This window comes from Desmodus rotundus, chromosome 1 (genome assembly GCF_022682495.2).
Source record: "Desmodus rotundus isolate HL8 chromosome 1, HLdesRot8A.1, whole genome shotgun sequence".
NCBI classification, from domain to species: Eukaryota; Metazoa; Chordata; class Mammalia; order Chiroptera; family Phyllostomidae; genus Desmodus; species Desmodus rotundus.
The window spans coordinates 85784936-85812419 of record NC_071387.1 but is presented as its reverse complement, the minus strand read 5'-3'; the positions used below and the strand labels follow the sequence as shown (position 1 = coordinate 85812419).

The window sequence follows — 27484 nt, the reverse complement described above, 5'->3', positions numbered from 1 at the left end:
CCGGCAGGGGGCGCCTGCAACAGCCTCGCTCTGCCCATCGGGGCGGGCGAGCCAGGGACCCTGCCTCCTGCACGCTCGTGGTCCGCCCCTCTCGCTCGTCCTGGCGGCCGGACGCCTAAGCCCGCGTCCCGGAGTTTCGCAGTCTACGGAGCCGGAGCCGAGCCTGCGCTGCGGTCAGAGCCGAGCAGCGCATCGGGCGGGAGAAGTGGCTGACTGCGAGTTCCTCGAAAGGGACCAGCTTGCGAAACGTCTGGGGGGGAAAGGGCAGCGGACGTGCGCGCCTGGCCCCCGGCGCCGCGCCGGCCCTCGCGTCCGGCCCCCGCGGCCAGCGGCATGGCCCGGGGCCCGGCGCTGCTGCTGCTCTGCGCCCCGGTCGTCTGGGCGGCCACCGCTCTCCTGCTCTTCGCGCCCCAGACCTCAGGTAGGACCCGTGCGCCGGCCGGGTCTCCTGGCTCTAGTCCGTCTCTTTCTTCGCTCCCGGCCCGCGGCCCGCCGGCGGGGCTGCTTCCTATAAGGCGCGCTCTGGAAGCCAGCTAAGTGTTTCCAGAGGCCGGGCGGCGTCCCGGGGAGCCCCTCGCCGGGTGTTTCCGAGGGTCGTTAGTGTGAATGCGGCCAGGCCCTGGGTCCTCAGATGTGGTCCGTGCTTGTAAGGACCTTGATTGGGCCCTGTTCACTAAGGTTATCCCCGGTGCCCCCGTGTACTCTGGGGCCCCGGCCCGGGAAGTATGTTCTCGACCCCACCGTTTGGTTGAGCCAGGCTTCGGCTTCCCTTTTGTTGGCCCCTCCCCCACCGCGAGGAGGTGGCCGAATCGGCGTATCCTGTGCTTGGGGGCGGCTGTCCCTGGGTGGTCTTTGGACTATTGGGGGCACCCTTCCGGACGAGGGGCGAGGCCCGCGTCTTGGAGGGACGGGCCCGGTTCCCAAGTGGCACTCTCTTCGAGGGGCACCGGCTGTCTCCGGGAGACCCTCCATGGGCTTGGCTGCTTGGACTCTGCGGCGCATAGGATCTGCCTCGAGGTTCACAGGGGTCCTGGAGGTACCGGCCTGGGGTGGCGAAGGAGGCAGCGCTCTCCCAGGCCGTCCAGAAGCGGGGCGCTCCCCAAACTGAGCGCGGGATTCCGGGCACCCTGCCGGGTGGGGGAGGGCGCAATGCGTCGAGGCCGGAGGTTTGCGGGGTGAGGTTCAACTCAAATCCTAAAATGTGAGCCACCCCCTTACACATAAGTGGGTTTGAGTGTCGTGCACCCCTTGTGCCCCCATCCCCGCATTCCTGCAGGCAGGTGAGAATTTAGGAGACCCGTGCGGGAAGGGGCTCAGCTCTAACCGTGTCCTGCTGCCATCTGCGCCCTCCAGAGACCAGTCCAACGACTCGGGAATGCTGGGCAGCCTTTTCTGGGGGTCCTCTTTTTAAGCAGATGCCGATTACCCCAGACCCTTCTGGTTCCTTGACTTGGGAAGGGTGTTTGTAGCAACGTTGCTTTCCCTTTAGCGTCAACCGCTCGGAGCGCGCGGCTAAATGGTAAGTTGGTATATTTGAAGTCAGGGGAATTCTGACAACATCCTGTGGATTTCTGCATCCCTCCACCTCCAAGAATCCTTCTCCCTTTAGAGTCAGGGGCCTCATTTGCAGCGCTGTTGGCCGGGTGGGTGGTCAAACTCCAGGACTCCACGTGCGGTTGCGTAGCGTGGGCGTGGTGGCCACTCGCGGGTTAGGGACAGAAGTATGACGGGGCGGTTTTAGTTGCATTTTCAGGGGAGGAGTGTGGGGCGCGGAGCCGGAGTTGGGGCGTGTGGTAAAGGGTGATGGGTCTGTTGCTTTCATCAAGATTGTAAGAACAGGAAAGTGGCTCGCATTTCGGGCGGAGTCGTTTAAACATTGCCGTCCTCGTTTCCCGTCGAATTTAAGACATCTCTGAGGAACAAAGCAATCCTGTGTCATTTTCGTTAATTTTTGAACCCTGTATATACGTGATTTTTTTTCCAATAAAATAATAGTAGCCTCTCTAGGAGAGGGAGTAGGAAAGCTGTTTATAGTTCTCTCTCTTCTGGAATTAGCTGAAAGCTCAGCTAATTAGCTGAATATGATCATATTCAAAATATGAATCAGTTTTACGATTACAGGAGATTTGAGTGTTTGGTATCTTTTCTGCCCCGTTGAGGAATCCTGTAATTTGAGTGTGTTTTATACACGAAACGTAAATCACTGTGTACAAACACGGAAAGGTTATCTCAAAGGGACTTACAACTTCTTATTCTCCCTTTTTATAGAAGGCTCTATTCCCTAAGGAGACAAATCCCAGGTTTGGGACTATGTGCCCCACTTAGGTAGGGTATGCTGGGAATGGAAGTTTGGGGTCCAACGGGCCCCCCCCCCTCCGATTTTGACAGTGTAGTGTTTACTTCTGGCCGGGATCCGTGGAGTGATAAATAATGATAGTGATCCATTTGGAAATAAATGAAAACATCTTGAATAAGAATACTTTGTGGGAAAAGAAAAGTTTTAATGTATGTAGTAAGGCAACATGTTTTTCTTATTATGGCTGTGTACCAAGCAAAGAAGCAGTGCACATTGGAAATGTTTCAGTATTTAGTAGTGAGAGCGAATTTAACCCTCACATCTACTTGATAAGGAATGCCATCTTGAGACTTTGAACACTGCTGACCCGTGTGACATCCAGTGTAGGTTGCTATACCACGAAGCAGTGGGTGACTGCTGAGGGGCTCTAGTCAGTGAGCAGAACTTCCATTAGCACAGCATGTCATGGTTAGAGACACTGTCAAGAATTCTGCTTAATATTTTGCACACACAAAAAAGCAACGTGAGTTCAAAAGTGTGCATTTACCAGGGGTAGTTTTGGTGACAGTGACCTGCAGATTCATGAGGCAATGTGAAATAATTTCTACTTTTATTGGTAAACCTTCTTGCTATTGTTTGGTCAAAGTACAGCTGTAATTGTTACATATATGTAATTATTTGTTAGGGTGTGACTTACCTTGGTTTCCCCTCGGAGGCAGTTAAGCCTAGTGGAGACAGAATTTTATCCTGCCCTTTTTTTAGGAATCTTTTCCCTGAGATCAGAGGGATGAAAATGCCAGTGGGGGAATAGCCTGTCTGACAGGTAAGGAAGATGAATCCCTTAAAGGGGATTTCTAAAGCTAGGTTTCAGCTGGAGAGGTGGCACTGTTTTAAAATGTATTCCTGGGAGGCCAGGATGTAGAAAATTATCATTATCATTGAAATGGAACTGGGTGTGAAAGGCTGGGCCTCCCTAATCTGCAGACCCCCTTCCCCCACCAGTCTGATTAAGTACAGGAAATTTGTGTGCTCTAATACTAATTCTGAATTGTAGTCAGGAGAAAAGAAAGTGGGCTACTAAGTGTTACCCATCCTCCCCCACAGGGTTTATAACCATCTTCTAATGCCAGAGGCCTTTTGGTGTTTATCCGGTGCATTTCCTGGGAACCTGGAGGGGGACCTGTGCCCCACCCCCATTCCTGTGGTTGCCTTGTGGAGAAGGGCCGGCTGCCAAGCTTTGGGTTTACTCTGCTGTGCCCCCCGAGGAAGGGGGTGTCCTTACAGGCTGAGTCTCTGTTCCTGGTAAAGAAAGTTGTCATTTAGATATTTCCAACTTTGGGGACTTTGTAGTGACCAGTGACCACCAAGTGGATTCCATGAATATCATGCCTGAAAGGTTTCAAAGCAAAATACTGGGGGAATTAACTTTGCAGAGGAAGCATTCAGTGCCAGTTAAGTCTGTGTTTTGTGATGTGTGGCCGATAGCGATGTCATGAAAGGACCAGTGGGCTAAAAGGACTGGTTTTGAAAATATTGCTTCTCAGTGACCCTTTGAGTTCTTTGATTTTGTGTTGTTTGACTGCAGCACTGTAACAGAAATATTAGTTCCGCAGCAGTGGGGGCTTCTTGAGTTTTGAAGTAAAAATCTAAGCAAAAGAAGGATTTGGTCCATTAATTATAGCTGCACTGGCTGGGCTTGCACCATCCTCCCCCTTCTAGTATGAATTTATTTGGTTTGGTCAAGGAGTTTGCCAAACTGGAAATAAGGAAGGGATGGCTCTGCTTGAATGTGCAGTTGTCATAAAGTATGCCTGGAGTGTGATATGCTTAAATTCATATTAACAGAGTGGTCAAGGAATTGTTGAGTAATGTTAGACATTTTCAGAAAGCTTTTCAAAAATAGGGAATTGTGTTGGTGTGGTTATCACCATTGTTGGGATTTCTGGCCTTTTATTTTTTATTTTTTGTAAGTTCTATCTCTGAAAGAACCAAAAAATTCAAAGCCAAGGGGAGGAAAAGGAAATAATTATAGAAAAATTTAGCCTAATTAGAATAAGTGGCTTGTCCTCTACCAAGTCTTAAGCCCCAGTGGGAGGTGGTGTGTGTGTGTGTGTGTCTTTAATTGACCTTGGAATGAGCTTCAGTTAGCACTCTGTCACTTTTGAGTTGTTATCTGGGGAGAGTTGTAGCTGCTTCTTCAACTCCCCCTCCTCCTCAGAGTGGGGGAGGGTTTCCCCAACTCTCAAATGCTGCATAATGGCTTCCACACCGAGAACTCCAGGAGGGCCAGTTAACCAGTCCCCAGCTAAATTACAGAAGTCCTCACTGGAGACTTGTGTGGTGGACTATAGCAGCCACTGAGCACAATAGCTGTTTAGGTTAAAGTTAATTAAAATGAACTGAAGGCACTAGTTGTATTTCATTAGCAAGTGCCAGTTGGCTGATGTCACTGTGGGAAGCTCTTTTTGGCCACTGCTCTTTGTCCAGGGTTTGTTTGCTTGTTACTGTTGCTTCAGGAACATCTCCTAGAATTGGGAACAAGGAGGGACTTCCCGTTGTTTGCTTTGGCTTTTTTTTTTGTTGTTGTTGTTTGTTGTTGACTGTGGAGATTTAAATGCAAAAATGAACTGACTTGACTCTGATCTGTGGGAACAGAGCGCCCTGACTGAGAGGAGCTTAGAAGGTGTATGATGACCAAGGCAAGGAAACCTGAGCTATAGGGTATTAATAGGGTTTGGGGGATGGTGAGAAATAGGGTGGGGACAAAAGAGTTCCAACTAGAACGTGAGCTGCCCACAGATGGATGGTAAGATTGGATAGGGAGTGAGGACCCCCAGGCTGAGAAGGCTTCAGGTACAATTACTGGGTCACAAAACCTTCAGTATAAGTCCATCTTGTAGCACTATAATAAAATGATATTTTGTGTTTTCAACACTTACAGAACATTGGGGAGGACAGAAGTGTGAGAAGCATGAGGGTGGAGGACGGGAGTGTGAGAGGAAGGAGTATGGGAGTGCGACAAATGAGTCGAGGGCCAGAGTGAGAGAATAGGATGGAGGACGGGAGTAGTCGACTGGCTGGTTGTGCGTTTGCTTAATTTTGCAAAAAGAAATATGTAATGGAGAAATCAGAAGTGACATCAGTTACTCAGATCTTTATTAACACACATGCATAAAATACCTATTGTGTATATTAAAAAAGACCCTTTTAAGCATTGTTAAGTGTACAGTAAGTGTATTCACATTATTCTGCCACCATAACCACCACCCATTTCCAGAACTTTTTTCTTCTGCCCAAACTGAAACTCTGTCCATGTTGAGCACTAGTTACCAATCCCTCTCCCCCTTCCTGGCACCCGTTCTTGTACTTTCTGTCTGTATGAGGCTGCCTGCTCGGGAGACCTCATAGAAGTGGAAACAAAGTGTATTTGTTCTTTTGTGCCTGGCTTCTTTCACTTGACAGTGTTTTTAAGGTTCGTTCATGTTGTAGCATGTGTCAGTACTTCAGTTTTTTAATGCTGAATAATACTCCATTATGTACACCCCCCCATATTTTATTTATTTATTTATTTACACACACCATATTTATAGCACATTGTGTTTTTCTGTCTATTGGTAGACATTTGGTTGTTCCCACCTTTTGGGTGTTGTGAATAATGCTGTTATGCAAGCGTCTGTGTCCTGCTTTCGGTCCTTCGGGCGCACACACAGAAGAGGAGTTGCTGGATTACATGGTGGTTCTATTTCTAATTTTTTAAGGAACCACCATAACTGCCAATACTTGTTATTTTCTGTTTTATTGATAATAGCCATTATGAGTGTGAAGTCATATCTTATTTGCTTTTGATTTGCATTTCTCTAATGACTAGTGATGCTGAGCATCTTTTCAAATTATCTGTATGTATTTCATGCCCATTTGTATATATATTTGGAGAAATGTCTCCAAATCCTTTGCCCATTTTAAAACTCAGATTTTTTTTTTTGTTGAATTATAGGACTTCTATATATTCTGGATATTAACTCCTTAAATGATACATGATTTACACATATTTCAGTGTTTTCTCCCATTCTGTGGGTTGCCTTTCCACTTGGTTGATGATGTCCTTTAATGCACAAAATTGCTTAATTTTAATGAATCCAAGTTAATGCTCTCTTGTTTTACCTGTGCTTTTGCTGTCATATCCAATAAATAATTACTGAGTCCAAAGTCATTGGAAGTTTCCCCCCATTTTTTCTTCTAAAAGTTTATAGTTTTAGCTCTTCTGTTTAGGTCCTTAACCCATTTTGAGTTAATTTTTGTATATTGTGTAAGGTAATGGTCCAACTTCTTTTTTGCATGTGGATATTGTTTTCCAGGCACCCTTTGTTGAAAAGTCTGTCCTTTCTCCATCAAATGTTTTTGGCACCCTTGTCATTTGCTACTTGTGTAGGTTGTTTTGGCTATTTGGGAGCCCTTCCATAAGAAATTCCATATGAATTTTAGGAGGATTTTCTATATCTGCAAAAAATGTCATTGGGATTTTGATAAGGATTGCACTGAATCTGTAGATGGCTTTGGGTGGTATGGACATCTTCACAGGCCTCTCAGTCCACAAACACGGGTCTCTGTCCATTATTTAGATTTTTAATTTCTCTCAGCATTGTTTTGTAGTTTTCAGTGTGCAAGTCTCTCACCCACCTGATGAGATTTGTTCCTCAGTATATTTTTCTTTTTGGTGCTGTTGTGAGTGAAAGTGTTTTCTCAATTTCCTTTTTGGATTGTTTTTTTGTTACTGTATAGATTTTTGCCAGTTGATTTTGTATAATGCAAGTTTGCTGAATGTGTTTATTAGCTCAAATAGAATTTTTGTGGATAATTTTACTTCTTTCTGATTTTGGATGCCTCATTTCTTTTTAAAAAATTTTTTGCCTAATTGCCTTGTCAATGGAAGTCTAGAACTTACATTGTTAGCAGAAGTGGTTAAAGTGGACATCCTTGTCTTGTTCCTGATCTTAGAGGAAAAGCTTCCAGCTTTTCACCATTGAGTATCATGTTATCTGTGGGATTGTAATATATGGCCTTTTATGTTAAGGTAGTTTCTTTCTATTCTTAGTCTTATATATTTTTGTATAGTTTTGACTTTTGGAACATGCAAATGTGTTTTTGCATGTTCAAAAATAATATTAAATCATTAAAGATGGTGGGAAATTAAAACTGAATGCAAACAAGTAAATGATCCCAATTATATTGCAAACGAATAATGTAACTATGCTGACAGGAGTAAAAAGAAACCTAGTTCAAGTGAATGTGGACCCAGTACTTTGACTATATATGCTCAATCTGGATTAAAAACAACCAACCTGATAACAGATCTCGCAGTCTTAGTGGGTTTGTTTCTCATAGTGGTATGTTTGAACAATTCTGAAACCATTTTGTGAATTGTGGGATTGGGCAAGTGAGAGATATATTAATAGCATTGGAGCCAGGGTTCCCACTGAGGAAGAAGGGAGATACAAATGTGGAAAGAAGGAAGGCAGGGAGCAACCCAGACAGGTTGGATTGGAATTGGTAAGATTGGAAATAATTCATGATTTCATATACTCATTCATATATATATATGTATATATATATACACACACACACACACATATTCACATAGTATATATATATGTTAAGGTATATAATAGTATGTTAAGGTTATAATTTATAATTTTTAAAATATTTTTTCCTACACATAACAGTTATTTCATAGCCCCTTGTTAGCCATGAGCTCTTAGTGCCCAGATCTTGGTTTCTGAATACTGTTGCGCATTAAAAGAACTAGCATGCATTGAAGAAATGACTGATACGGGTTCAGGACAGGGAAAAAATACAAGATGAGCCAGGAGCATGGTCTTGTGATAGAAAGTAAGTGATCAAAAAAAAAAAAAAAAGAGGAACATCAAAAACACAAGCGCCAACTTGGAGGAGTTCCAGTGGTCAAATCTGAGACAATTTAAGCATCAAATTAATAAGGGCAAACATGGATTATACATGGAACAAACAGAAATTATAAGTAGCCCTGACTGGTGTAGCTCAGTGGATTGAGCATGGGCCTATGAAGCAAAGGGTTGCCAGTTTGATTCCCAGTCAGGGCACATGCCTGGGTTGCTGGCCAGGTCCCCAGTAGGGAGAGGCAACCACACATTGATGTTTCTTTCCCTCTGTTTTTCCTTACCTTCCCCTCTCTCTAAACATAAATTAAAAAAATCTTTTAAAAAGATTAAAAAATAAATTACGATAAGTAATAAACTACATGTATTAGTTTCCCAGGATTGGCGTAACAAAGTACCACAAAGTTGGGTGACTTAAAACAAGAGAAATGGATTTTCTTGCAGTTCTGGAGGCTGAATTGAAAGCCCTAAATGGAGGTGTCAGCAGTGCATGCTCTCCCCAAAGGCCATGAGGGAGAATCCTTTTGCCTCTTCAGTTCCTGATGCCTCCTGGCAATCCTGGGCTTGTGGCAGCGTCACTCCAGTCTCCATTCCTGCTTCACATGGCTGCCTGTTCTGTGTCTCTGTGTCCCTTCCAGCTCTTGTAAAAACAGCAGTCATTGTAGTTAGGTCCAATTTGAAGCCAAGATGGTTTCATCTCCAGATCCTTAACTCATTACTGCTGCAAAGACTATTTTCAGATAAGGTTCCATTTGACATTCTGGGCGGATTCGAATTTTGGGGGCACATTATTTAACTTACTTCATTACTTAAATAAATGGAAATGGGGGGAGGTTAAAACACTTTCTTTTTTTTTTTTTTTTAAGATTTACTTATTTTTAGAGAGAGGGAAGGGACAGAGAAAAGGAGAGAAACATCAATGTGTGGTTGCATCCCACGTACCCCCCCCCCCCCCCCCCACTGGGGATCTGGCCCTAGCCAGGCATACGTCCTGGCTGGGAATCAAACCGGAGACCCTTTGCCTCGTTGTCTAGCACTCAATCCATGGAGCCACACCAGCCAGGGCTGTTTGTTTATTTTTTAGAAAAAGGAGAAGGGAGGGACAAAAAGAAGGAGAGAAACATCTGTGTGAGAAAGAAGCATTCATCAGTTGCCTCTTCTATGCGCCCCGACTGAGAACTGAACCTGCAAACCAGGCATGTGCCCTGACTGGGAGGAGAAGTGGCCACTTTTCACTTTGCAGCACCCATACCCAACCAACTGAACCACAGTGGTCAGGGCGAGAAGCCACTTTCTTTCAGCAGAAATGCCAACTAATAAGCATGACGTGAGTTGGAAAACTCACATTTGTGACAATAATTGTACAGGTTGATTTGGGCAGGAATGATCAGTGAATGGCTGACTTTAATTGAACAGGTCCATGCTGGATGGGGTGTAGGAATGTCCATGGCTCATGGAATTTCCCCAGAGTCCTTATTATTGGCAAGGGCATAGTTAGTGACTGTAGATGGAGGAACCAGATGTTACCCTAACTGGGTGGCCAAGGCTCACACCATCATGTGGACAGGGAATGCAGTTCTTTTAAGAAGGACATCACTTAGATGCCATTCCAGTGGGGCAGCAGAGCCACAATCTGATGGTGACACAAACCAGCAGGCCCAGGTGGAGTGGCATTTCATGAAACAGCTGGCCATAGTGAAGGACAAACTTGGTTAAGGAATAGGCCACAGGACAAGCCAGCCACGGGCAAAGTGAGATTCCAGGTGGACCTGCATTGCAGTGAGGACATGCCGGTGGTGTCATTGGAACCTCTGACGAAATTGCATGTGGACATATGTTATATACAAAAAGGTTGTCAAGGTTAATGCTCCTGAATTTGTTAATGGTACAGAGGTTGTGTTGGAGCAGGTCCTTGCTCTTAGGAAGTGTATACTGGTTGTTAAAGGATAAAGGGCTTGATGTCTGCAACCCCGAGTGGGTATGGAGAGAGAATGATAAAGCACATGGGGGTGAAATGTGAAAAATTAGTGAATTTAGGTAAAAGAGTACAGGGGCATTTTATGCATGTATCTCGCTATTTTTATGTGAATTTGAAATTGTTTCAAAATAAAGAATTTAAAATTGTTCAGTGATGAAATGTGTGGATATAGCCAGTGGAATCCATGACAGATTTGAGCAAATGCTCTTAGAAGACACAGATGATTATAATTTTATTAGAAATGGTGTCAGACCTCACACAGGGATGGGGAGGATAGAATCCACATGCCTTCTAGGCCAGATGGAGTTTTACTTACAGGACTGAATACGGGATGGAAAATCGCCAAGTCTTAGTCTAGTGTTTAGATTGCCAGGACTTGTTTTTTTAAGTATATTTAATTGAATATGCTTTACAGTTGCCCCATTTTTTCCCCTTTATCCCTTTCCACCCTGAACCCCTTTCCCACTAGCACTCCTCACCTTAGTTCCTGTTCATGGGTCAAACATATAAGTTCTTTGGCTTCTACATTTCCTATACTATTCTTAACCTCCCCCTGTCTATTTTGTATCTACCATTTGTGCTTCTTATTCCCTGTACCTTCTCCCCATTCACCCCCCTCCCCCTCCCCACTGATAACATGTGATCTCTGTTCTGTGATTCTGTTCCTGTTCCAGTTGTTTGCTTAGTTTGGTTTTTGTTTTTGTTTTTTTTTTTTAGGTTCAGTTGTTCATAGTTGTGAGTTTGTTGTCATTTTACTGTTCATTTTTTTGATTGTCTTCTTTTACTTAGATAAGACCCTTTAACATATAATAAGGGCTTGGTGATGATGAACTCCTTTAACTTGACCTTATCTGGGAAGCACTTTATCTGCCCTTCCATTCTAAGTGGTAGCTTTGCTGGATACAGTAATCTAGGTTGTAGGTCAGTGCCTTTTAGGACTTCGAATACTTCTTTCCAGCCCCTTCTTGTTTCCAAGGTTTCTTTTGAGAATTCATCTGACAGTCTTATGAGAACTCCTCTGTAGGTAACTCTCTCCTTTCCTCTTGCTGCTTTTTATCTTTAATCTTGGGTAATGTAATTATGATGTGCCTTGGTGTTTGCTTCCTTGGGTCCAACTTCTTTGGGACTCTATGACCTTCCTGGACTTCCTGGAAGTCTATTTCCTTTGCCAGATTGGGGAAGTTCCCTTTCATTATATTTACAAGTAAGTTTTTAATTTCTCGTTCTTCCTCTTCTCCTTCTGGCACTCCTATGATTTGGGTGTTGGAATGTTTAAAGTTGTCCTGGAGGTTCCTAAGCCTCTCTTCATTTTTTTGAATTCTTGTTTCTTCATTACATTCCGGTTGAATGTTTCTTTCTTTCTTTCTTTCTTTTTTAATAATATATTTTATTGATTATGCTATTAGTTGTCCCATTTTCCCCCCTCTATTCCCCTCTGCCTTGCACACCCCCTCCCACCCACATTCCCCCCCTATAGTTCATGTCCATGGGTCATACAGATAAGTTCTTTGGCTTCTACATTTCCTATACTATTCTTAACCTCCCCCTGTCTAATTTCCACCTACCATTTATGCTACTTATTCTCTGTACCTTTCCCCCCACTCTCCCCCTCCCACTCCCCTGCTGATAACCCTCCATGTGATCTCCATCTCTATGGTTCTGTTCCTGTTCTAGTTGTTTGCCTAGTTTGCTCTTGTTTTTGTTTTAGGTGTGGTCGTTAATAACTGTGAGTTTGCTGTCATTTTGACTGTTCCTATTTTTGATCTTCTTTTTCTTAGATAAATCCCTTCAACATTTCATATAATAAGGGCTTGGTGATGATGAACTCCTTGAACTTGACCTTATCTGAGAAGCACTTTATCTTCCCTTCCATTCTAAATGAAAGCTTTGCTGGATAGAGCAATCTTGGATGTAGGCCCTTGCCTTTCATGACTTGGAATACTTCTTGCCAGCCCCTTCTTGCCTGCAAGGTCTCTTTTGAGAAATCAGCTGACAGTCTTATGGGAATTCCTTTGTAGGTAACTGTGTCCTTTTCTCTTGTGGCTTTTATGATTCTCTCCTTCTCTTTAATCTTGGCTAATGTAATTATGATGTGCCTTGGTGTGTTCCTCCTTGGGTCCAGCTTCTTTGGGACTCTCTGAGCTTCCTGGACTTCCTGGAAGTCTATTTCCTTTGCCAGATTGGGGAAGTTCTCCTTCATTATTTGTTCAAATAAGTTTTCAATTTGTTGCTCTTCCTCTTCTCCTTCTGGCACCCCTATGATCAGGATGTTGGAAGGTTTAAAGATGTCCTGAAGGTTCCTAAGACTCTTCTCATTTTTTTTTAAATTCTTGTTTCTTCATTCTTTTCTGGTTGAATGTTTCTTTCTTCCTTCTGGTCCACACCATTGATTTGAGTCCCAGTTTCCTTCCATCACTATTGGTTCCCTGTACATTTTCCTTTGTTTCTCTTAGCATAGGCTTCATTTTTTCATCTGGTTTTCGAACAGATTCAACCAATTCTGTGAGCGTCTTGATAACCAGTGTTTTGAACTGTGCATCCGATAGGTTGGGTATTTCTTCATCGCTTAGTTGTATTTTTTCTGGAGCTTTGATCTGTTCTTTCATTTGGGCCTTTTTTTTTTTTTTTTTTTTTTTGTCTTGGGGTGCCTGAGACACGAAAGGTTAAGTGCCTGTGGCAGGTTCTGCTGAAAGAACCAATGCGCCCGACTGTCTCAGAACGTGCAGGTAAAAATCTGGAAGAACTTGTCCCCCTGTAAAAAGTCTACCTGCATCCATACAACTGCAGTTCCTCGGAAAAAAGCATGTTCTCTGTGGAGGGGATCACTGCTCTTTTCTTTCCAAGTTTTCCGCCTGCCGCATTCCTTCCCTCTGAATGTTTATTTCTTCATTCTGTTCCAAATCATTGATCTGAGTCCCAGTTTCTTTCCCCTGACTGTTGGTTCCCTGTATATTTTTCTTTGCATAGCCTTCACTTCTTCCTCTATTTTGCGACCATGCTCAATGTTTTCTGTGAGCATCCTGATTACCAGTGTTTTGAATGTGGCATCTGATAGGTTGTCTATCTCCTTATTGCTTAGTTCTTTCTCTGGAGTTTTGATCTGTTCTTTCATTTGGGCCATATTTCTTTACCTTGACATGCCTGTTACATTTTAAGGGGTGGAGCCTTAGGTATTCATCAGGGTGAGTCCACCCACTTGGCTCTGTTGTGGCGCTGTATGTCGGGGAGGGGTCTGAGAAAGAACAATGCTGCTTGTTCAGCTCTCACCCAGCTTTCAGTCACTTTCTCTGTTACCCACAAGCAAATTGGGCCCTTCTGGTGCTGATTCCCAAGTGGGTGGGCTTGTGTACGTTCCTGGATCCTGTGGGTGTCTCTAATTAACTCTACTGTGAGGCTGGGAGTTTCTCCCCCATTGCTGCAGCCCCCATAGGTTTTTACAGCCAGAGGTTTGAGGCTTTAGTTTCCCCTTGTTGGATCCCTGGGTTGTGTTGTCTGTCTCCCTCCCCACTTGTTCTTTCTGCATTATCCATATGCTAATGTGGGACTGCTTGGTCCACCAGCTGCTGCCGTGCTGCCTCCTCTCCACCCTCCCTCCTGTCTTTGCCCCTCCTACCAGTCTGGAAGAATGTTTCTTCTTTAACTCCTTGGTTGTTGGACTTCCGTACAGTTCGGTTTTCTGGCTGTCCTGGTTGTTATTTGTTTTTAAATTTGTTGTTGTCCTTCTTTTGTTTGTGCGAGTAAGCGAAGCATTTCTACCTGTGCCTCCGTCTTGGCTGGGACAGGATTGCCAGGACTTCTAACATGCTTCCTTACCTTTTTATTATAGAAGACGTCAAACATATGTAAAATTAGACTAGTCCAGTGAACCCCTACATTTTTTTCACCCAACTTCAATAGTTACCATGTCCTGTTAATTTTGGTTCATTCCCTCTGGCCCACTTAATGAGCCCTAGACAGCCTTAATTTTTAACTGGAAACACTTAAGCATGACTGGTAAGAAGTGTTCCACATAACTGCAGTGCTGTTATCGCAGGCATCATAGGCAAGCGTTACCCCATGTGCTGCCAGCTTTCTTAGTTCTCTGGAAAATGGCCTTTATACTTGGTCCGTTCGCAGTAGTGGGAGCCAGGCAAGGTATCCCACAGACCTTGGTTTTTACCATCAGAGCAGCCTTCAGTCAAATGCTGGGGTTCCTGTCGGGTTGCAGCTCTGCATTCTAGCAGGTGCACGTGCTGCTCCTCTGCCTTCCCAAAGCTGCTGGCAGGGCAGGAGCAGGGTGCACAAGCCCAGGGGCCCTCCCCCACGTAGAGGAGGGGGGCAGTGCACAGGTATGGTCCAATCAGGCTTCATCTAGTCCAGCCCTTGCCAGTCCCTTCGTTCTGAGCCCTTCTTTCTGGGAATGCCCTACTGCTGCTACCACCCCCAGGAGAGTGCTCTGCAGCAGCCTGTCCAGAGTGGGTCATTCTCCATCATTCTTCATGCCCTGGGCTTATTCAAACCAAAGATGCTGAGTGTAGAAATGGAGGGAGGAAGGCATTTTAGCTTTCAGGTGTTTACTGCCTCCCTCTCCCTTTTCATAAACAAAAGACTCAGTTCTGTGCTTCTTAGTGTGGAGGGTTTGGAATGTGTTCACAACACACAGGACAGATGAGGGGGCTTTGTAAAGAATTCATAAGATAAATAACAAAAATAAGTGCCCCCACTAAAAGAGGAACACAGGGTATAATAGGCAGTTTGCAGAAAGAGTATAAAGGGCAAAAATTTAGGAAAAGAACTTGGGCTTATTAGGATTTAAGAAAGTGGAGATTATAAGACAGTATCCCTTGTTTTTCTGAGTTTTGGCTAAAGGAGGTGTGTGTCAGCAGTGATGTGGGGAGCATGGCACTGTGGTATGTAAGTTGCTACTTTGAGGGCAGTTTGACATTGCCTGTTAACATTTAAAATACACATACTCTGTTTGACTGCTCTAAAAACAGCATATGTGCCTGGGAGGCATGCTGTTCCCTGCTGCACTATTTCTAATGATGAGAAAGTGGATGTATTGATGTGCCTCTTAATGGGAGCCATAACCGGCCCCATGTCTCAACTAAGGATTATTGCACAATGGCTAAAATGAATTTGGAGACCTGTGGATGTCACCAGAAGGAGGTTTCAAAGAGAGTGCCAGGGTGGGGAGAGAATCAGGCTGCAGAAGGGTATGTGCTGCATGCAGTTGAGCTAAACAACCCCATCTCCCTTGCCCATTTCTGTGGGGACACCGAAAGCAAACCATGGAAAACATTTAACAGGATGTTGAGGTGGATGTGTGATTGGAGCTCTTCAAAGTTTACAGTTTCACAAACTCATAGATAACAGAGAACAAACTGTTGGTTGCCAGAGGGGTGGGCGTTGGGTAATTGGGTAAAAGAGGGGAAGGAGATTAAGAAGTACAAACTTCTAGTAATAAAATAAGTCATTGGGATGTGATATACAGCACAGGAAATATAGTCAATAATAACATAGTAACTATGGTGTACAGGTGGATATCAGGCTTATTGTGGTCACTTCATAAGGTATATAAACGCTGCATCACTATATTATATACCTAAAACTAATATAATAGCGTATGGCAACTCTAAAAACACAAAAAATGGAAGGTGGCGGAAGGTGTTCAGAAGGTACACGCCCCCTAGTTGTAAGTGCTGAGGATGTAGCATACAAAATGACGACTGTAGCTAACACTGCTGTGTGCTCTATAGGAAAGTTGTTAGGAGAGTAAATTTTAAGTTTTGTGACAAGGAAAATTATTTTTCCTTTTTGATTTTTCTTTTTATTGTATCTATATGAGATGATGGATGATAACTTATTTTGGTAATCATTTCACAATACATGTAATTCAAACCATTACACAGTACAGCTTAAACTTACCAGTGATATAAGTCAATTATATCCTAATAAAACTGAAAAATAATTTTAAAAACCACCATAATTTACAGTTTCAAGTTTTTATGGCTATTAAGATGGAGTTTATTGTTCTTAATTACTTTTTATAAAGAGAATAGTATATTGTTATAGGTTGATTTGTGCTTCTTCGCAAAAAGATATATTGGAGTCCTAACTCCCAGTACTCCGATGTGACTTTATTTGGAGAGAGACCTTCACAGACATAATCAAGTTAAAATGAGGTCACTAGGGTGGGCCCTGATCCAGGATGATTGCTGCCCTTATAAAAAGGGGAAATTGGGACACACAGACAGACAGACTTGTACAGAGGGAAGCCGAATGTGAAGCTGCAGGGAGGTCATCTGCAAGCCACGGAGGAAGGCCTCAGAGAACCCAGCCCTGACCACACTTTGATCTCTGATTTCTAGCTTTCAGAACAGAGACCTTAAGTGTCTTGTTTAAGCCACCTTGGCTGCTGTGGTCCTTTGTTCAGACAGCCCGAGCTGACTCCTGCCTACACGCCTATACATCTTACACTTACATGCATGCTAATCAGGTATTGTTTTCTACTGATTGGATTTTTGGAGCATTTGCAAAGGAATTTATTTGATAAAAAGATTCCACTGCTAACCAACACCCCTTCTCTCAGTCCTCTGGGCCTTGTATGGTAACTAACTGGCTGGGCCCAGGGATGCTAGTGTTGGGGAAGCTGGCACAGAGTCACCAGGCCCAGTAGGAGTTCTCTGTGTGCCCAGGGTCTGACATGGGCAAGTCCATTTTCCGGGAGAGCTTGTGGGCCAGTGCTGCTTCCACGGGCAGCTCTGTGGCTAGCCTTCGGTGGCCTTTGAGCACTTCTGTGCCACTGGCTCCCTGTCCAGGCCTTCACTCCAAGGGTCATTGGTCACCCACCCTTGGTCCTCTCTACCTTCCTCCACTTACTGCCTTGTTCTCAAGAGGGGACTTGAGGCTTTGACAGGGGTTCTCCTAGAGGTCAGAGCAAGTGAGTCGGATCCTCACAAACTCCCCTAAAAACCCCAAGATGCCAGGCGCCCATCCAGTGCGCCCTCCCCCAGGCCTTTGTTTCTCACAGGGAAGCCTGGCTAACAACAAAAGCAAAACCCAAGGAAAGCAGACATCTTTGGGAGCTGGGATTGTGCAACTTGTCAGCCTGTTGATTTATCTGGGTGTGAGGGCCTTTGAAGGAGGAGGCCATTGGACTCCTTGAAGGCAGTCCAGTGGGGAGGCCTTGGAAGTGCCAAATGGAGAGGAAGGGGCATGTGGGCATAGGCTGGCTTACAGGGCCCTGGGCACAAAGGGTCCTGGGAGGGCTGGTAAGGGAAGGAGCTCTGGAAGTGCATCTTTCCATCCTTTGGATCAGTGGCACTTCCTTCACTTCTACCTTGTTACAAAGCACAGGGATAGCTCTCATAAAGTTCCCATGGACAGAAGAAAGCGTTGACTTGACACTGGCCCTGAGTTTTCCAATGGGTGCCACTAGCCAGTCTCTTGGGAGCTTTTCTGGAAACTGTGGACAGGAGCGCAGGGGTCCATGGCCAGCTGCTCATATGAGAGGCCACTGGTATAAGCACCTTTGGGTGCTGGAGAGTTGGGTGTGTGGGGAGTCATGTAGAGGGAGCGTTAGGAATGGTTATATATATGGGTGTTAGCGTGCCCCCCAGGAGCTGCCAGGGCTTCTGACTGTGGATGCTTTGGATCACAATGAGCTGAATTTGGGGTGCAGTGAAGAAGGAAACTTTATTCAGTGCAGACCACTCAGTTATGAAGCAGCATGGATGTAGGGCAGCCCTGGGGCAAGGCTTCTCTTTGGCTGGACTGCTGTGCTCTTCTGTACCTGATAAGGTCGGGTCGGGTCTGGTCCTGTGCACTCTGCTTTGCTGAGATATCTTTGGTGTTTCAGCTCTGGCAGGGAAAACGGAGTCTTCATCTTCCATGGAAAGGAAAAGCCTGCTCTCCAAACCCAGGGGAACTGACTTATATATACTGAAGTCCCCACCCCTGGTTCCTGATTGATCCATCCTTATACAAATGAGTATCCAAATCCTTCTAGTTTGATAGGTCCAAAAAGCACTGTCTCGTTGGTCAGAATGGACCTGCTGTGATTGGTCTGTGAAGATGCTGTTGGGAGGGGGACTGTAGCTACGCAACTCTGAATGGACAGGAAACGCCTCAGTTCTATTGGTTAAAATAAAATTTTAGAAACTCTTTTATAAGGGCTGGCTCAGAAGGCAAGAACACAGTGCAGGTGGGCAGTTCAGGATGGGCCGCAAGCAGTTTTCTGTCTAGTGCAGGTTTCTCCCTGAAGTTTCTGTGAGAGGCCCCTGTGTGGAAATGGTTACTAGGCTGTTTTAAAAATTTGAGCCCAGTTAGCCACCCAGTGTGGTCTTAGTATAGGTATCTTTTTTCTAGGGTCCGCAGATACAACCTTCTGGTTGTCTGGCCCAGCACGTAGTTGTTTTGTAGGTTAGAGTCAGCCAGCTTTTTCATGCTATACCATTTTTTCTGTCATTATTTGCAAAATTCAGTATGTCATTATTTTATTTTTGAAGAAAGAAAATCCATTGTTTGGCAAAGCAGACCCAGGCACAATTACCTCTAATTAGTGAAGTGTTTTCAGAGTTCACATAAGGCGCTCACTTACTTTTTCTTTTGTTATATATGTTAGGAGCCCATTTTTTTTAATAAGTAAAGAAACCCCAAGATAGTCCAGTTTTTTTCTAGTTGATTAGCCAGCCACACATTTCTATGGGGTCTAAAAGCCAGGCTGATACAAAACAAAAGAAAAAGAAAGAATGAAAACCAAGTGTGGCTGTAAGTTGGTTTGTCCAGGATTAAGTTTTAAAAAATGCTCTTTATAATTGCTTTTCCCCCATCCATAGATTGGGGCCTGCGTAAGTTTTGGGGGGCGGTGTGGGTTGGGGGATAGGACTTTATGATGTTAAGGGAGATTGTCCTGGGTCCAATTATCTATTTATAATTGTAGGCATTTATTTAAAAATCGCTATGTGAAAACCCTCTTAAGAGAATACTATGCGTTTTCTGTCTTTGTATGTAGGCAAATACTTCCAAGAGTTCTCTCCTGGCATTGGGTGTGATCAAAGAAAGCTTCATTTAGCTTTCTCTGTAATGTCTTAATTTTTTGTCAGGCTAAGGTATTTATTACTTGGTTAAATAAAAATCAAGAAAAAACAAAACCAAAAACCCAGTAATATGCAGTGGTTTGAAAAATCAAAACTGAGAAGGGTATAGAATTAAAAGCACTTCATAGCTTCTCACCTCCCTCCCCCATGCTTGCCCCAGAGATCCTCAAACAAACCTGGCCGGCAGTCTCTCTGCTTCGTTCCAGACGTTTCCTGGGCACACACGCTTGTCTGTGCATCTCCTTTATTTACTTATATTTAAAAATTGGGGTAGAAGTTACATGACATAAAATGAGCCATTTTAAAGCGCACAGTTCAGTGGAATTGCATGTATTCATGCTGTTGTGCGGCCGCCGGGCCTGCCCACGTTCAGAACATTCTGTCATCCCCAGAGCGAACCCCCGCATTAGCAGTCACCCCCCATTTCCTGCCCTAGCCCCTGACAGCCACTAATCTCTCTGTCTCTGTGGATCTGCCTGTCCTGGAAATTTCATATAAATAGATGACAAAGTGGTCTTTGTGTCTGACATCCTTCACTAAGCATAATGTTTTCAAGGGTCATCCGTGTTATAGCATCCTTGATTTGTTTTTAAATACAGTGAGATTATATCATTCGGAATAAACTGAGGTTCGCTGTGTCACATACAATATTCTTATAAGTCTTTCTATATTAGTGCGTGCCAGGTACCTCATTTTTCAAACCTTCACTAATATCTGTCACTTGGATGTATCTAAGTTATTTCACTGGTCTCCTATGGGTGGATACTTTTGATTTTAGCTACTTACATAAAACAGAGCTGCAACAAACATCTGTGGATACATAATTTGGTTTTTGTGTGTGTGTGTGTGTTTGTATCTGTGGAGGCAGTTCTCAGAAGTGAATTTTTTGTCCAAGGTATTTATTCAAAAATTGTTTTAGATTCTACAAAATTGCTCTTCCAGAAGGTGGCAGCAGTTTGTACTGCCCCCAAGGGTTTGAGCTTTTCTGGATTCTCCAAGCCCTGAGTGACACTGGGAATTGTCAAGCATTTTAATTTCAGTAAGTCGGGGTGGGGTGGGGCTGGGGGTGGGCAATAAAGTCATGTTAATTCTGTGCATTGACATTATTTAAATTGTCCATGATGCTGGATGCCTTCATAAGTCATTTATGTTTCTTTTTTCTGGGAAATACCTGTTTGCTTTCTCTACTTAGTTTCTATTAGTTATTTTCAGTTGTTTCACCGATTTCTAAAAATGTTTAACTTTATTCTAGATCACATGAACATATTTTTTCTCAGGTTGTCCTTTCAATTTGCTTATGATAATTGTTTCCATGCAGAAAGGTTTGTGGTGTCAAACTAAACTGCTTTTATTTTATGTATTTTCAGTTTTGCCATGCCAAGATTTTTTAAAAAATATCCTTGTGGGGGGTTTCTTATGACTTACCATTTATGGTTAAATCTTTCATTTGCATAGAATTTAGATCCAACTTTCTTTATTCACCTCAGAAGTGAAATCCTTTATTGAATAATTTATTTCTTTTAATTATTGGAAAAGCAGTCTTTTATTGGCATTAAAAATTTTATGTTAGGCCCTGTATCGTGTAGCTCAGTGAATTGAATGTGGGCTGTGAACCAAAGGGTCGCCGGTTCGATTCCCAGTCAGGACTTGCCTGGGTTATGGGCTAGGTCCCCAGTGGGGGGCACATGAGAGGCAACCACACATTGATGTTTTCTCTCCCCCTCTGTCTCCCTCCCTTTCCCTCTCTCTAAAAATAAATAAATAAAATCTTTAAAAAATTTCATCTTAGTTTGGTATTATTTCTAGATCACTCAGTGTCTGCTCAACTTTTAATTACTATAGTGTTACGAATTTTAATATTTGGTAAGATTAATCTGTCCCTTTACCCATTTACCCAGAATTTTCCTGGCTGAACTCCCTTAGTTTTCTAGATTAGTTATTTGCAACCTTTTTCAACTTGTGGCACACATAAACTAGTTACAAAAATTCTGTGGCACACCAAAACACACATTTTTTGCTGGTGTGACAAAAAGTAGGTATAATTTTGATTCATTCACCCTAGACGGCTGTCATGTTGGCTGTTATGTTTTTACGTGACAGTCTGAGGGAAAAGAGGTCAGGCCCCTAGTCAGTCAGATAGTGCATGTTTTAAAGATTTATTGCTGCATGCCAGCTGAAAATCACTGCTGTAGATGAATCTTAGAACAATTTTTATTATAAGTAAGGCAAGGTTTTACAGGTATAAATTTTCCTGTAAGGGTAGCATCAGCTGCAGTTTTTAGATTGTGTTATATAATGTTTTTTATTGTATTTTCTAGATGGTCTATAATCTCAATTTTTATTTCTTCTGTGATTTAAGAGTTGTAGAAGAAATTTTAATATTTCTAGGGGATTATTTTCTGGTTTTACTGTATTTTGTTTATAGAGAGTGTGGTCTGTATATATTAGTGTTGGGGCATTTCATGTTTTTTAATGGCTTAAACTTTGGTTATTGCTGTTATATCCATTTGAAACTTAGAAAAACAATCTCAGTTCAGAGCAACCTTGCTGGTTATGTAATTTCATTTTCTTATATTTTTCTTATACTTTTGTTTTCTTTATCTGCCTAGAACAGAAGTGAATTCACGGATCTGCCATTATTTATTTTCGTTTCTCTAATTTTACTTCAGTTTTTAGTTTGTGTTTTGGATGTATACAGGGTGAGGCAAAAGTAGGTTTACAGTTGTGAGTATGCAAAACACAGAGTTTATTGTTGTGTTATTTATTGTATTATTTCCATATCAACAACTGTAAACATACTTTTGCTGTACACTGTACATTCACAAAGGATCCTCATTGAGGATTGTACCTTTATTAAAGTGTCCCTTTTCCTTTTTGCTTCTGATTAAATTGCCTATTAATATTATACGATTCTTCTTATTTGTGACATTTGTTCAGCCACTCTTTACGTTTAAACATTTTTCTACCTCCTAGTTTGGATTTAGACAGATATTTTAAATGTAACAAATAGCTTTTTTTGAGTTTTAATTCTTACTGATTGTTTTTCTTCTAGATAATAAGTTTTTCCTCAATTATGTTTCTTGAGATAATATATTTTGCCTTAAGTCTGTCACCTGTTTATGATTAAATTTTCTATTTTTAATGTTTCCTTTCTCCTTCTGTGATTTGATTTGTTTTCTTTGACTGTTATGTGACATGACCAATCTAAATCATAAAGGAAGGGCAAAGATTTGTCAGACGAATGTGAATTCTTAAAATTCAGGAACTTCACCAGTTGTGCCCCAATAATGACTGATCTTGTCCGGCTTTCTTGGGGCCCAGTGTGCAAATTAAGCCTTCCTTTATTTGAGTTCATTTTGTCTATTATACCCTTGAATATAAGGGTTTTCCTGTTTGCTGGAGTCTCAGGGGCACCACTTACAGATAGGTTGTGTCTTAGCTTCTGTAGACAGCAGGTCCTCCACTTCTTGACTCTCAAAATGATTTTCAGCCTTGCCTGAGAGAGATGGACTCACCTGTGGAACATTTTTTTTTTCATCTTGAGGCCCAGGTCATTTGCAAATGCTTCCAGTGATTCTATTGTGAATCTCTGCTTTTCTGGGGAGCTTTAAAACTTGTGGTGTCTGCTTAAGGTTCTGATTGAACTGGCTGGGATGTGGCCAGATTTTTAAAAAGCTAAATCTTTTTCATAGTCAGGGTGAGCAGCCACTCCTGTAAGACTTGAGTCTGGGAATTTGAAAACAGAATTTGCTCAGCTTTACTGTTACCTTTGTGAAGTGAAAGGCAGGGAGCAGAGCTCCAGCTGTGGTGTGACCCCAGTCCTCTGACCTTTGTCCCTGATGAAGGCGCTTGATTGGGGGTTGGGTAAGAATGCCACTGGAGGTGCAGAGCCACCCCGGTGTGTGGAGGTGAGGTTTGGCTCCACTGATTTGCTTCTGGTTTGAGATTTGTTCTTAGGTTTTCTTGAAAACGGAGGGGTTGGCGGAGGTGGGGGGTGGTAGAGTAAACCATCTATGTTCTGCCTGCCATCTTTTGTGCCAAATGTGTTTGGAACGTAAGTTGAGTTGAAAAGAATTTCTGAGGGGACCAGAAGTAAATTCCGGGGCTGATTATTTTGTGTTTTTGAATGTTACTTATTCTGGAGGTGCTGCTTCAGTCTCTCGATGGTGTATACAGTCAGTTGCACAGCGTGGACCCCTCTCTCTTTACCAGTCACACCATTATGGTGTTGTCTTAGTCTTCTTTGCTTAATGAGAAAGTATTGGTAGTTTGGTGACCACCAGCCTGGCCTCTAAGTGCTCACAGCCTAGTTCTTTCTAATTCTCTTCTGTGTTGCAACAGCATTTCCCAAAGTGGGTTCCCCTGGCACTCCTCCCCTGAGTTCCTTCACAGAACAATGGTTCTGGGTGGAAACATTGGAGACTAACATGTGCAGTTTTTAAGAAACCTGGTTTTTGTTTTGTAACACAATGTTTCCCAAACATGTTTGATTATGGAACTCTTTTACTTTGAGGTCTTAACTGTTTCTGAATCTGCTCAGTTTCCTTGGGACCCAGAAACCATAGTTGCTCTGCCTTTAATCGTGGACCCACAGTGCAGACGTGGTGCACAGCGTGCACCTGGGCATCTGTAGAGAAGAGCTGGGACGCCGTGCATTTCATCACTGGTTATCTGACCAGTTTGTCTGTTCAAGACCTTACAGCAAAATAAATAGGACTGTCAACATGCCGAGAGTGTTCTGTGTTTGTTGAATTAGCAGCAAGGACTGTGGAGATCAGTGGTGCCCAGTTCCTCCATGCGATTGAGACCCCGCGGACCTGGGCCACCATCCACTTGCTCTGCACACTGTCTAGATGATTTCCCTCACTGCTTGCTTTGAGTCAGGATCATTTTAATGCTTTTTGGACAGATTGTCCCATGTCATCTTTGGAACAACCTCTGAGGAGAGGTGCTGTTAGTACTCTACAGATGGGGAGACTGAGGCAGTGAAAGGTGGCATGACTTGCCCAGAGTTGCAGCCCTGGAGTGGCGGGACCTGGGTCCGGTTTTCTGGGGCTGCACTCCCCAGTGCAGGGCTCTTGCACCTTCCCTCCACCTGCTCCAGGTCACTGAGCAGCCGTGTTGGAGTGTGGCCCGTGTTGTGTTCCACAAGCACACCCCACACCACGATTGTATCTGTGGGGTTTTACATTGGAAGAAGAATCTATTACTTATATTTCCAAGAGAAGGAGCCACACCACGTAGGGAAGCCCCAGGTTGGTCAGAAGTGAGGGGAAGGGCAAAGCTAGGCACAGGGAACAGCTTCGGATAGGCTGGTTGCAGGAATTATGGCAGGCGTTGGGACATGGGGGCTGTCCTCGTGGTTGCATACCTGCCCCAGGGTGACGCAAGGCTGGGAAACACTGGTGTGGTATGCATTGCAGGATAGGGCAGTGACTAAGTGACTAGTGTGCATATGAAAGCATTGAACACTGCATCCCCACTCCCCCAAGCCCTTTGCTCTCTGAGAATTGCCTGGCTGTGGGCTGGGCAGCCTCTCCCTGGTCAGTGGGAGGCCACAGATGCCAAGGTACCCAGAGTATAGGAGGTAAATAGACAGTAAGTACAGTTGACCCTTGGAGGAGTAGGTGCCAATAGACAGTAAAAGAATGTAAGGCGACAGGAAGTGGCAGCTTGGGGTGGGGGTGGGAAGTGAGTGGCCCCTTAGCACTTTGCCCTCTGGCAGCAGGCTCAATGGTGGGCAGGTCCGAGGATTTTAACTGTGGGCAGGCTGCCCAGTGACACTTCAGTGTCACGGAGTTCGGGATTTGGATGACTGGGGGCAGAGACCACGAGGGCCTTGATGGCCCCCTGGGCTCTAGGTGGAGGCCCAGGAGGGCCACTCAGAGGAGGTTCAGTGTGACCCAGACCCTTCTCTGAGGGGAGAGTGCAGTCCAGGAAACTGTGGGTATTGACAAAATAGTTATGTTCCAAAAAAGGTTACTTTGCTCTTTGGGGCTGTATCTGGCCTGTGAAATAGGGAAAAAGACAGCCGTTTCACCAGCTTCAGTGATATGCCATTCTTTTTAAAAAACCCATATTTTCCCTGTTTAAAATTGTGGTGAGATGTACACAACATAAAGTTTTCTGTCTTAACCATGTTAAGTGTCCAGTTGAGTGGCATAAGGTACACTGATGTTGCGGCCACCATCCCCTCCATCCATCTCCAGGACTTTTCATTACCCCAAACTGGACTGCTCCTCAGAGAAGGTGGTGCTGCCCCCCTTCCACAAGTGTTTCCAGCTCTTGGGGACATGGCCCAGCGGTGGGCTTGTAGGATGATGGTGTGGTATTTGAGGCACCACGAGGCTGTGTGGACCTTGTTGCACCCTCCTCCATCCTTGCCAGCAGTGTGTGAGCATCCAACTTCTCAGCGTCCTCTCCAGTCCTTGTTTTTGATTATGGCCATTGTAGTGTGTGTGACTTGGTCTCTTGCTGTGGTTTTGATCTGTGTGTTTCTCAGGACTAGTGATGCTGACAGTTTTCTCATGTCCTTTGCCCATTGTGTGCCGGGGTTAGTTTCGGGGTAGGCCTCATCACATCTTAGACTGGCAGGGGAGAACTTGGTGACACAAACAGGTTAAGGCACCTTTGAGTAAGTGCAACGTCCCAAACCATGTCCCCTCCGGTCTCCGCCGTGTGCTTGTGGCTCCCTGGCCCTTTGAGCCACCACTGTGCCGTTTCTGTCTCACTGTGGACTAAAAATGCTTTAAGGAAGCCTGGCATCAAGGGTAATTACCCAGGTAAAAGGTTTACCATATATGGTTGATCCTAAAGTTTTTATTACAAGTCTACATGTAACCTTCCCTGTACTAAAGACAGACTTTGTACTCTGTGTTGAGGTTTAGTTCTTGACCCACATTGCCCTTCAGCACAGGGAGCCCTAGGATATGTCCAGAGCCTGTCTGTTGGTCTTTAGTGGAAAACGGATAGCACTTCTGTCCCCTCTTCTTGAGGCTGGCCGCATGTCATCTGGCGCTTGAACAGGTTGAGAGCCCAGTGTCTGCCCTCTCAGCCGCGGATCTAGTGCATTGGCAGAGACCATGGTGTGAGGTCTGATGCTGGCTGCCTCCTCCCTGCTTGGCTGATTTCAATGTTAGCTGAGTCCATATTTTAGCAACTAATAAAGTACTGTATCTAAAACCTGGAACTTTCATTTTGATACAGACTGATAAGGCACCTCCCATACCTGGTTGTCTGGGGCCACAGAATTGAATTATGGTTACTTCACATCACTCCTGGCTCCCTTATTGGGTCCTTCTTGTTTTGTGCACTGCTCTGTCCCCTGTGAACGTACTGTCTAGTTGACCTATTTATGATGTGTTGGTGGCCTGCCTCCTCACCCCAGGGTGGAGCTGTTCCTTTCCTCTACTGATGTATTCTCAAGTGCCTGGTGTTCAGGAAGTCTGCTGAGTGAATGAGATGCCAGCCTTTTCCTTCTGGTTCCTGCTTTTTCCCCTCTCTCTGCACGTCTTGTGCACGAGGGGAAAGCACAAGGTTTATTCTTAAATACAAGCAAGGGCCTACAGTTAGAAAAAACTGGCATCATAGTTCCAGAACTTTCAAATCTGGCTATGTGTCACTTTTGTGGTCTCAGTAACAACACTGTATGATCTTTTTCAATTCCTTACCCATTCCTTGAAAGAGGAGAAATAGCTGTTGAATATTCTTAATATTGGGGGTTGAATTGAATTTATTGGGGCTGGGGTCCTTCTACCCCATGCAGGCATTTAGGGTTCAGGCGGCCTCAGCTGGGCAGGTAAGGGTTGGGGTCTGAGCTGCTCAGAGCAATCTGTCTGGCTTGTGTGAAAGTTTCAGAAAATGCAGGTTGGAGCTTTTGATTCTCGTCTCACTTGAATCCATCCTGTTAGTGCAGGTAGATGCGTGCTCTAAGGGGCTCAGAAGGACCTTCCCAGCAGGGTCCTAGGAAGCAGAATCCAAATGGGTGAGCCTGCTCCCCTCCCCCCACCTCTCCACCATCCACCTGAAGGGATTAAAGACCTCAATGCTCTGGTAGAAGTAGTTGAAATGAGAATTTTTATTGTCAGCTGTCAAAAAGAACAAGTTCCTCCAGACACTTACAACTCAACTGGTCTTGTAGGAACCCAGGTATACAATTGGTGAGAAGAAAAAAAATTAAACGAGGCCCTTAAATATGTGAAATTATCCTCTGAGATTT

The 27484-nt window shown here is 44.1% G+C and overlaps 1 protein-coding gene across 1 annotated transcript in view; it reads left to right on the top strand.

Moving 5' to 3' along the window:
- Nucleotides 1-312: 312 nt before the first annotated feature.
- ROR2 (receptor tyrosine kinase like orphan receptor 2) overlaps nt 313-27484 on the top strand; it is a 215810-nt gene continuing 188638 nt past the window's right edge. Inside the window, exon 1 of the mRNA XM_053925616.1 lies at nt 313-421. The gene's annotated coding sequence lies outside the window, so the exon portion shown is untranslated. The remainder of the gene's footprint in view (nt 422-27484) is intronic.